At 45.9% G+C, this 10,953-nt stretch overlaps 1 long non-coding RNA gene across 1 annotated transcript; it reads right to left on the bottom strand.

Moving 5' to 3' along the window:
* Positions 1 to 10,377: 10,377 nt before the first annotated feature.
* LOC120935326 lies at positions 10,378 to 10,607 on the bottom strand. Its single transcript, XR_005748414.1, has 2 exons — positions 10,574 to 10,607; positions 10,378 to 10,494 (listed from the first exon to the last, which is right to left on the bottom strand). It is a non-coding gene; the product is annotated as an uncharacterized LOC120935326 (long non-coding RNA).
* Positions 10,608 to 10,953: the final 346 nt, after the last annotated feature.

Genomic DNA, 10,953 nt, shown 5'->3' with positions numbered 1-10,953 from the left:
AAATTATTTTTTTCTTTGTCTGAATTTCTCACTTCCTGTTTTTCCTCAGTAAGCTTGCCCCCATCATCCGAGCTGTTCTGGCTGGGGGTTAGTCAGCCAGAACAGCTTACTGAGGAGGAACAGGAAGTGATAAATTCAGACAAAGAAAAAAAAAACATTTAGAAGGGAAATCGAAGGAAAAGATAAATGAACCAACAATGCACTAGCTTAAAGGAAAAAAAAAAGAAAACCTTTACAACCCCTTCAGTCATTTGTCCAACTTTCCCTCTATTAAATCGTCTTCCTTTGTTGTTTTAACTTTGGATAGTAATTTTATTTCTGCCAGTAAATACCTTATAAAGCCCACTTCCTGTTTCTTGTCTAGTAAAAATCTTAGGCTTATGAAATCATGCACAGCTCTCTCTTGTGAATTTGCCAGGAAGTGAGGGGAGATGAGTCATAAGTGGGCCATTGAGAGCTGCAGAGCTGGAGTTGTGCCTCTGTGTCTGTGTAAATCCAGGAAGTGAACAGGCAGCAGCTTCACCTGCACACGGTTAAAAAGGTTGTAGCCAGACTCAGTGGAGGGAGATTTCTGCAGCATATTTGGCAAGTAGGGATGAGCTTTGTGTTCGAATCGAACATCGTCTGTTCGTACGTTCGACGAATTTCGAACAAAACGGGTCGTTCGCGCCAAATTCGAGTGACGCGCATCGGCCCATAATTCACTGCGGCGTTGCGCGCTGATGATTGGTCAAGCATGCACCATGACCCTGCATGCTTGGCCAATCACAAGGCGCAAAAAACGAAGAACAATAATTGGCCAAAGCCAGGGTGACTTTGTCCAATTATGGCTCAGGGGGTTTAGTACACGCCCCACACTATATAAGGCTGCCTGCAAGGCGGCCTCGTGTAGTGTGTTCCGGCTTTGTTAAAGACAAGTCAGACAGTCAGTTAGAGAGAGAGATAGATCTAAAGATCCGCTAATCTATGTGATTTACGATCCGCCGGTGCAATTTATCGAGGCCAGTGCAGTATTCACAAAGCACTTACCTCGAAAATTGCACCGTCGGATCGTAACTCCCCCGGCGGAATTCAAATTCCGCGGCTAGGGGGAGTGTACAATTTAAATCAGGCGCGTTCCCACACCGATTTAACTGCGCATGTGCCGCCGGCGAAATTTCCCAGTGCGCATGCTCCAAATGACGTCGCTAGGACGTCATTGTTTTCGGCGGCTACGTAAATTCCGGCCATCCGTATTCCCGATCGACTTACGCAAACGACGTAAAAATTTTAATCTCGGCGCGGGAACGACGGCCATACTTAACATTAGCAGGGGTAACTATCCGCCGCAAAAAGCCAAACGCGAACGACGTAAAAAAAAAGCGACGGGCGGGCGTTCGGTCTTGAATCGGCGGTTCTCCTCATTTGCATATCCGACGCGTAAAAAAAACGCGACGACACCTAGCGGCCGGCGGTAGATTGCAGCCTAAGATCCGACTGGTGTAAGTCACTTACACCAGTCGGATCCGACCGTCGGATATCAGAGATACGACAGCGGATCAGGAGATCCGCCGTCGTATGTCTTCATGAATCTGGCCCAGTGTCTTTTCTACCAGATAGATAGATAGATAGATAGATAGAGCAGGAAGGCTAGTCAGTATAGTTAAATTTGCAGTGTGTAGAGGATATATATGCATCCTTCCTAGCGTTTTACATATATTTATACACTGTATAGCTTAGCTAGATCAGCTATTCCTATTGTTAGAGCACTGCAGCTAGCACAAAGAAATTGCCTAACGTGTTGTATTGCCTGCATGCAGTTTAGTTTTAACTGAAACATAGTACTCGTGTTAGTGGATGTGTACTATTTAATTGCACACATACACGCAGTTGCTGTTACTGCATGACATGTGTGCTATATAATTGCACATACATGCATTAGCTGTTACTGCACGTGTGTTATTTATTTGCACATAAACGCAGTCGCTGTTAAAGCATGTGTGCTGTGTTTTTGCCCATAAACTCAGTCGATCTTACTATACGCTTGCTGTGTTTTTGCCCATAAACGCAGTCGATCATACTGCACGTTTGCTGTGTTTTTTGCCCATAAACTCAGTCGATCTTACTATAAGTTTGCTGTGTTTTTGCCCATAAACGCAGTTGCTCTTACTGGACAGGTGCTGTTTATTTCTGATTTTGTCCTGTGCAGGCTATTAAAATGTCTGGAATGACAACAAAGAAAGGCAGAGAGTCACGAGGGCAAGCAGGCTCTGCATCTAGAGGCAACGCTGGTGGTGGACACGGTGCATCCTCTTCAGGACGTGGCCGTCTGACTAACTCGTCATTGTTTTCGGGAGCTGGCCGTGTTGAGCATCAACATGCAGAGAAATTAGTAGAGTGGATGACCAAGCCGTCCTCATCCTCCTCATCCTCTCTCACTCAGGCTGAGCTTAGTTTATCTGGCAAAGCAGCTGCCAAGGCGTCCTCTTCCTTCTGCACAATGGCATCACACAATCCTTCCCTAGTCCCACCATGTCCTCCTGAGGAGTCCCCCGAACTGTTTCAACACAGTGTTGGGTACATGCTACATGAAGATGCGCAGCGTTTTGAAGGCTCTGGTGACGGAACACAGATAGAGGAAGGCATTGATGTGAGCCCAGAGAGAGCGGGTGCCCGAGAGGGACAGCAATCTGGCAGTCATGTTCCCCCAGCTGCAGCATACTGCCAGGTTTTCGACAGTGATGAGGAGGGAGGGTATGATTAGGTCACTGACTCTACCTGGGTGCCTGATAGGAGAGAGGAGGAGGAGGAGGCACAGGCACATCTCCAAAGAGGCAGGATGCCCTCCAGGGGACAGCTTAAGGGCAGCACACCAACTGCATTACATAGCAGAGCTACGCCTGTGCAGGGCGCTGCTGCGTCTCAATGGTACTGCAAAAGTTCTTTGGTGTGGGCCTTTTTTGAGACATGTGCATCAGATCGCACCATTGCTATTTGCAACATATGTCTCAAGCGTATCTCGCGTGGCCAAAACCTCACCCGCTTGGGTACCACATGCTTGACCAGACATATGTCGACCTGCCATTCAGTTCGTTGGCAAGCATACCAGAAAGACCCACACCAAAGAACAAAGCGGACCTCCCCTTGCCCCTCATCAGCTGGGAGCTCCAACCCCACAAGACCCTCAGTCCTCTCAGAAGCCTGCACTGATAGGACTGAAGGTGTAGAAATAGGTGTGTCACAACCTAGTAGTACATGCGGGAAATCTACTGATGGTAGCAGACAAATTTCCCTGCCCCAGCTGCTGCAGCGCCAAAAGAAGTACTCTCCCAGCCATCCACATGCCCAGCGGTTGAATGCTAGCTTAGTGAAATTGCTAGCACTTAAACTGCTACCTTTTCAGTTGGTAGATTCTGCCCCCTTTGCGTGAGTTTGTGCAATGTGCGGTACCTCAGTGGCAAGTACCCAAACGCCACTTTTTCTCACGGAAGGCGATTCCCGCTCTCTACCGACATGTGTCCATGCCTCGCTGGACAGGGCGGTCAGTGGTAAGGTGCATCTTACCGCTGACTCATGGTCCAGCAGGCATGGACAGGGACGTTGCCTATCTTTCACGGCGCATTGGGTGACTCTGCTGGCAGCTGGGAAGGACACAGGGCAAGGTACAGTAGTGTTGCAGGTTGTTCCGCCACCACGCCTCCAAAACACTACTACTGGTTGTGACACACCTCTCTCCTCCACCCCCTCCTCTTTCTTCCTCTGTGGCCTCTTCCTGTGCTGATGTTTCCTCTGAACCAGCCGTGCTCCGTAGGCGTGCGAGGGGCTACGCAGGAATGCAGGCCAAGAGATGCCATGCGGTGCTACAGCTGGTGTGCTTGGCAGACAGGAGCCACACTGGGGCAGAGGTTCTGTCAGCTCTACAGGGGCAGGCTCAGAGGTGGTTGACGCCACGCCAGCTTAATCCAGGAATGGTGGTTAGCGACAATGGCACCAACCTCCTCTCTGCCCTGCGACAGGGAAAACTGACCCATGTGCCCTGTTTTGCTCATGTTCTCAATTTGGTGGTGCAACGGTTCTTGGGCAGGTACCCGGGCTTACAGGATGTCCTGAAGCAGGCCAGGAAAGTCTGTGTGCATTTCCGAAGGTCATACAATGCCACTGCTCGGATGACAGACCTCCAAAGGGAATACAACCTGCCCAAGAACTGCCTAATCTGTGACATGCCCACCAGATGGAACTCTACGTTGGCCATGCTGCAGCAGCTGCACACGCAGCAGAGGGCCATCAATGAGTACCTGTGCCAATATGGCAGCAGAACTGGGTCAGGGTAGCTTGTTTTTTTCCCTCACACCAGTGGGCCTTGATCAGGGATGAGTGCACTGTCCTGTCACCATTTGAGATGGCCACGAGGATTGTGACAGTGCATGCATCAGTGAGACTGTCCCTCTAATTCACCTGTTGGCGCACACTCTACGTGGAATAATGGACAGGGCCCTTGAGGCAGAACAGAGGGAGGAAGAGGAGGACTTCCTTACCTCTCAAGGCCCCCTTTATCCAGACAGTGGACCTGCATGCCCGCCTACCACACAGCAAGAGGAGGAGGAGGAGGAGGAGGATTGTATCAGCAGCATGGAGGTGGAGCCTAGCACTCAGCAAGAGGAGGAGGAGGAGGAGGAGGATTGTATCAGCAGCATGGAGGTGGAGCCTAGCACTCAGCAGCAGCAGTCTTCAAGGGATCACTTACAGTCCCAAGGAACCCGTGGACTTTTACGTGGCTGGGATGAGGTGGCTGCGGATCCTGTCGTCCTCAGTGACCCAGAGGACTGTGCCCTGAATGCCTCAGCAAACCTACGCTGCATGGCCTCCCTGATCCTGCAAAGCCTGCGTAAGGATCCTCATGTTCGTGGTATCAAGGAGAGGGATCATTACTGGCTGGCAACTCTCCTTGATCCACGTTACAAGAGTAAGGTTGCGGAGCTTATCTTACCGTCGCAGAGAGAGATGAAGATGAAACATCTTCGGGAAGCCTTGCAGAAGGCTCTGTGCAACGCGTTCCCAGAACCTGGGGGATTACCAAATCCAGGTCCTGGACAACGTGTTGCTGAGGCTTCGGTGAGTCACAGAAGGAGCGGTGGAGAAGGTGGCCGTCTGACCGATGCGTTCAGACAATTTTTTAGTCCGCAGCCCCAAGGTATGACCGGTTCCAGCAACCATCACCAGCGTTTGATTTACATGGTGCGTGAATACCTAGGGGCAAGATCAGATTTGGACACCTTCCCCACCGAAAATCCTCTGGTATACTGGGTCTTGAGGATGGATCACTGGCCAGAGCTTGCACAGTACACTTTCGAGCTACTGGCTTGCCCTGCATCCAGCGTTCTTTCAGAAGGTTTTGCTCAGTGCACAGTGTGTCACATGTATGCAAAATTGGTGCAACAGCTCCAGGATGGATACCGCTGTGACAGATGTGAGCAGGTTGCCATTCTGGAAGCTCATATTAGAGATCTGGAGGAGCAAGTTGCAACACTGGGTAGAAATGACAACCTTGAAAGGGGTCCTCTGCTCGCTGAGCAGGTGGTCAGTAAGGTTGATGTGGAGGGTGGAGGGGCAAGTCAGGATTATCAGATAGGGAGATGGGTTAATGTAGTTAGAGGGAGTGGAAGGGGCGGGAAGAAAGGGAAGGCCAGTCCTGTATTTGTGCATCAAAACAAATTTGCCAAATTGGGTGATGATGTGGAGGTGGCAAACACAGAGGTGGCAGCCCTAGATGTTACTGCTACCCCTAACAGCTGGGAGAGCAACCCATCTAGTAGAGGAGGGGAGGGGAGTGCAGGTAGGCCTAGACAGTTGGTAATAGGGGATTCTATAATCAGAAGGACTGATAGAATAATTTGTCGCCAGGATCGCTTTAACCGAATGGTTTGCTGTCTCCCTGGTGCCAGGGTTCGGCATGTGGTGGACCAGGTGGATAAATTACTGGGAGGGGCTGGGCGTGACCCAGCTGTCTTGGTCCATGTTGGAACCAATGACAGTATACATGGAAGGTGGAGGCTCCTTAAGAATCAATTTAAAGAACTAGGCTGCAAGATTAAGGGAAGGACCTCCAAGGTGATATTCTCTGAAATATTGCCTGTGCCATGCGCAACACAGGAAAGGCAGGGGGAGATTAGAGAGCTGAATGCATGGCTAAAGACCTGGTGTAGGAAGGAGGGATTTGGGTTTCTAGAGCACTGGGCTGACTTTTCATTGGGGTGCAACCTATATGCTAAAGACAGTTTGCACTTGAATGGAAGGGGGTCTGCTGTGCTGGGGGAGAGGTTTATGGGAATGCTGGAGGAGTATTTAAACTAGGATTGAGGGGGGAGGGTGAACTAGAATTACATCGGGCACACAGGTCAGCTAGGAGTCAGACATTAATGGAGAGTGGAATGGGGATAGATGGGGGGAGGGTAAGGTGACAGGCAGGTGACAAGAAAGTTCCCATGTTGCAAACAGCCATTGGAAATAATATGCCATTTGTACTACTATAAATTATATGAAAAACACCAGAGAAAAATGTAACAATACATTTAAGTGTTTGTTTACCAATGCCAGAAGTCTGCCAAGCAAAACAGGAGAGTTGGAAGCTCTGGCGCATGAGGAGAGCTATGATGTAATCGGTATTGCTGAAACATGGCTTCAATCCTCACATGGCTGGGCTATTAATATTCCTGGCTATGCTCTCTTTCGGAAAGACAGGGTAAAAAGGAAAGGTGGAGGGGTCTGTCTCTATGTGAGAAGTGACCTCAAAGCAAGCGTGAAAGAGGACCTGGTTGATGGAGAGTGTGATGAGGCTGAAGCATTATGGGTGGAACTGCATACAGATGTGCGTAGTTCAAAGTTAATCATTGGAGTTTGTTATAAACCACCCAATGTTAATGAGGAGGTGGAGACTCAGCTCCTTGCACAGATGGAAAGGACTGCAAGGGCTGGTACGGTGATAATAATGGGCGATTTTAACTACCCAGAAATTGACTGGAATAATGGCACTTCTGGGACAGTTAAAGGACAACATTTTAAAAACCTATTGCAGGACAATTTTATGGTGCAGTTTATTGAGGCCCCAACTAGGAATGATGCTCTGTTGGACCTGATAATCTCAAACCATGCAGAGCTTATTACTAATGTTCAGATAAAGGAACACCTGGGTAGCAGTGATCATAACATGATTTCATTTAATGTTAACTATAAGCAAGAAATACATACAGGAAATATTAAAACACTAAATATTAAAACACTAAATTTTAAGAGAGCAAATTTTCCAAGGATGAGGGCTGCTCTCCAGGACTTGGACTGGGAGGGACTATTGGCACCGATGAACACAGAACAGAAATGGGAATTCTTCAAAAAGACTGTGTGGAACCTCACTGCAAAGTATGTTTCCATGGGCAATAAGTTTAAAAGGCTAAAACTAAAACCTATGTGGCTCACGGTCAAAGTTAAAAAAGCTATAAACAATAAGAAAGTAGCTTTTAAAAAATATAAAAATGAAGGAACACTAGTGATGTTTAAATGTTACAAAGAATATAACAGGATATGTAAAAAGTAAATCAAGGATGCAAAAATTCTAAATTAATTGACAGATTGCAAAAGATAGTAGGACAAACCCCAAAAAAATCTTTAAATATATTAATAGTAAAAAGGTGAAGTCTGAGCATGTAGGCCCCTTACAAAATAATCTAGAGTGGGTGACTGGGGACAAAGAGAAGGCAAATGTATTAAATGCTTTCTTCAGCTCTGTGTATACAATGGAGCATGGGGGAGGGGCTCATGTCCAAAATGGGGGTGGGAGGTGGGAACAAAGTCTTTGCCAAGTAACTATAGACCTGTTAGTCTAACTTCTATAGTTGGGAAGATACTGGAACGTTTAATAAAAGACCACATGGATGAGTTCTTGCTGGAAAAAAACTATTTAAGCAGCAGACAACATGGATTCATGAAAGACAGAAGTTGTCAGACAAACCTGATTTCCTTTTATGAAGAGGTAAGTAAAACCTTGGACAGAGGAGTGGCTGTGGACGTGATATATTTGGATTTTGCAAAAGCGTTCGATACAGTTCCGCACACACGGCTCATGTGTAAGGTAAGGTCTACAGGATTGGATATATCAGTTTGTAAATGGATAGAAAACTGGCTAAAAGACAGAATTCAGAGAGTGGTGGTTAATGATTCTTACTCTGAATGGTCCAAGGTTATCAGTGGTGTACCCCAAGGTTCAGTGCTGGGACCCTTACTTTTCAATATATTTATAAATGATATTGGGTCTGAGATCAAAAGTAACATTTCTGTCTTTGCAGATGACACCAAGCTATGCAGTGGAATAACGTCCTTGCAGGATGTCGCCAATTTACAAGCCGACCTCAATGCTCTGTCTAATTGGGCGACTGAGTGGCAGATGAAGTTTAATGTTGATAAATGTAAAGTTATGCACTCAGGGAATAAGAATATGCATGCATCATACATGCTAGGGGGAGTACAACTGGGGGGATCTGTAGTGGAGAAGGATCTGGGGGTTTTAGTTGATCATAAGCTCAATAATGGCATGCAATGCCAAGCCCAAGTTTCCAAAGCGAGCAAAGTCCTTTCTTGTATTAAGAGAGGTATGGACTCCAGAGACAGAGATATAATTTTGCCCCTGTACAAATCATTAGTAAGACCTCATCTGGAATATGCAGTTCAGTTTTGGGCACCAGTTCTCAAAAAGGATATCGGAGAACTGGAGAAAGTGCAGAGAAGGGCAACCAAACTGATAAGAGGCATGGAGGAGCTCAGCTATGAGGAAAGATTAGAGGAACTGAATTTATTCACTCTTGAGAAGAGGAGAATTAGGGGGGATATGATCAACATGTACAAATATATAAGAGGTCCATACAGTGGACTTGATGTTGAGTTATTCACTTTACGGTCAACACTGAGGACAAGGGGGCACTTTTTACGTCTAGAGGAAAAGAGATTTCACCTCCAAATACGGAAAGGTTTTTTCACAGTAAGAGCTGTGAAAATGTGGAACAGACTCCCTCCAGACGTGGTTCTGGCCAGCTCAGTAGATTGCTTTAAGAAAGGCCTGGATACTTTCCTAAATGTACATAAAATAACTGAGTACTAAGATGTGTAGGTAAAGTTGATCCAGGGTAAATCCGATTGCCTCTCGGGGGATCAGGAAGGAATTTTTTCCCCTGCTGTAGCAAATTGGATCATGCTCTGCTGGGTTTTTTTGCCTTCCTCTGGATCAACTGTGGGTATGGAGTTGGGTGTATGGGATTGTACTGTGTTTTTTATTTTGTTTGTTTATTTTTTTGTGGTTGAACTGGATGGACTTGTGTCTTTTTTCAACCTGACTAACTATGTAACTATGTAAGAATGCACATTCAGTGCTGCTGGAGGCTTTGTGACCGATCACAGGGTGCGCCTCTCCACCGACTCCGTTGATCGACTGACCTTTATAAAAATGAATCAGGCTTGAATCAACACCAGCTACCAAGCACCTGATGCAGATGTAACTGAATAATTTTTTTTAAATGACAGATCCCTTGGAGACTGCCTATGCTGATGCTGAGTGACTGTCCTGTTATGCTGCTAACTGAATATCCTTTTCCTCCTCACTGATCTTGCTGATAGCTAGTAAGAAAATTTTTGGTTCTGGGCTCCGCCACCAGTGCCTAAGGCCCAATTTTTCTGCCCCTGTTTAACAGGGGCGTCTAATAACAATTTTTAATGCAATACTTTGCATGTGGCTCTTTTCTGCACTCCAATTACAGTATCTGAGCGGTTACAGTGTTGTGTTGTGCCTAAGGCCCAATGTTTCTGCCCCTGTTTAACAGGGGCATCTAATAACAATTTTTAATGCAATACTTTGCATGTGGCTCTTTGCTGAGCTCCAATTACAGTATCTGTGAGGGGTTGCAGTGTTGTGACACCGCCACCAGTGCCTAAGGCCCATTTTTCTGCCCCTGTTCTAGTAATTTTCTTGGTTTGATTCTTTTCTAATTTGAGTTCATTCTAGCTTTCTCCTACGTTATCATAGTGTCATGTTTATTTTCCTTTACTAAATACTCATCATTGTCAATGTAAACACCACAAATCTAGATTTGTTCTTTTAGGCAGCATTGATTTAATAAGCCAGACATTGTTGAGTATCCAAAAATATTTATTGTATCACACTTAAAATGTGTCATTTTCATTTTTTTTTAAATATCTTAATATAAATTGTTTATTTTTTTTAATAACTATATTTTTGCTTTTAAATACTTGTCTACATCTATTTTTTTTTTTATTTTTTTTGTATTTTTTCTTTTTTTTTAAACCCTCCCCAGAACATCAATAATATTCTTGAGGTTTTGGTCCACCTTCTGTTGTTCCTTATGATCTTCTCCAGGGCGATGTTTGTGTCCTCTATTTGTGCCCTGCAGGACATTATCTCCCCAATTAGCACCTGGGCACTGTAAGTGTCTAAGCCGCCACCAACAGCTCGTACACCTGAAATTTGGGAAAAAACATGTATTAAAATTATGCAGGCCTACATGTATTACTTATTGCTGTGCTGGATGACACTGACCTGATGTGGTGGCATTTTGCACTTCCTGTACATCTGACGAGGGTGGGGCTTGGCACTGTGTGGGGTTGGTCCGCTCCACTTCTGCAGCTTGATTGCGGCCTATGAGATTGTAAAAAAAGGGATAGATGATTCAAAAAGATTAGGGGCCTGAAAGAGGAATATCAATCATTCTTTTTAAAAAGTGTGGTACAATTGTCTGCTTTTACAATCCTTCTAAGCTTAACACTGGATTTTATCCATTACCAAAGCTGCTGCATTTCTCTATATTTGGCCAAGTTTCCTACATGGAAAAACAACAAGTACCGTATTTATCGGCATATACCGAGCACTTTTTTGCCCTGAAAACCAGGGCAAAATCGTGGGTGCGCGGTATACGCCGA

The sequence above is a fragment of the Rana temporaria genome, chromosome 4, assembly GCF_905171775.1.
Source record: "Rana temporaria chromosome 4, aRanTem1.1, whole genome shotgun sequence".
Lineage (NCBI taxonomy): Eukaryota > Metazoa > Chordata > Amphibia > Anura > Ranidae > Rana > Rana temporaria.
This window is presented reverse-complemented; position numbering and strand designations above follow the sequence as displayed.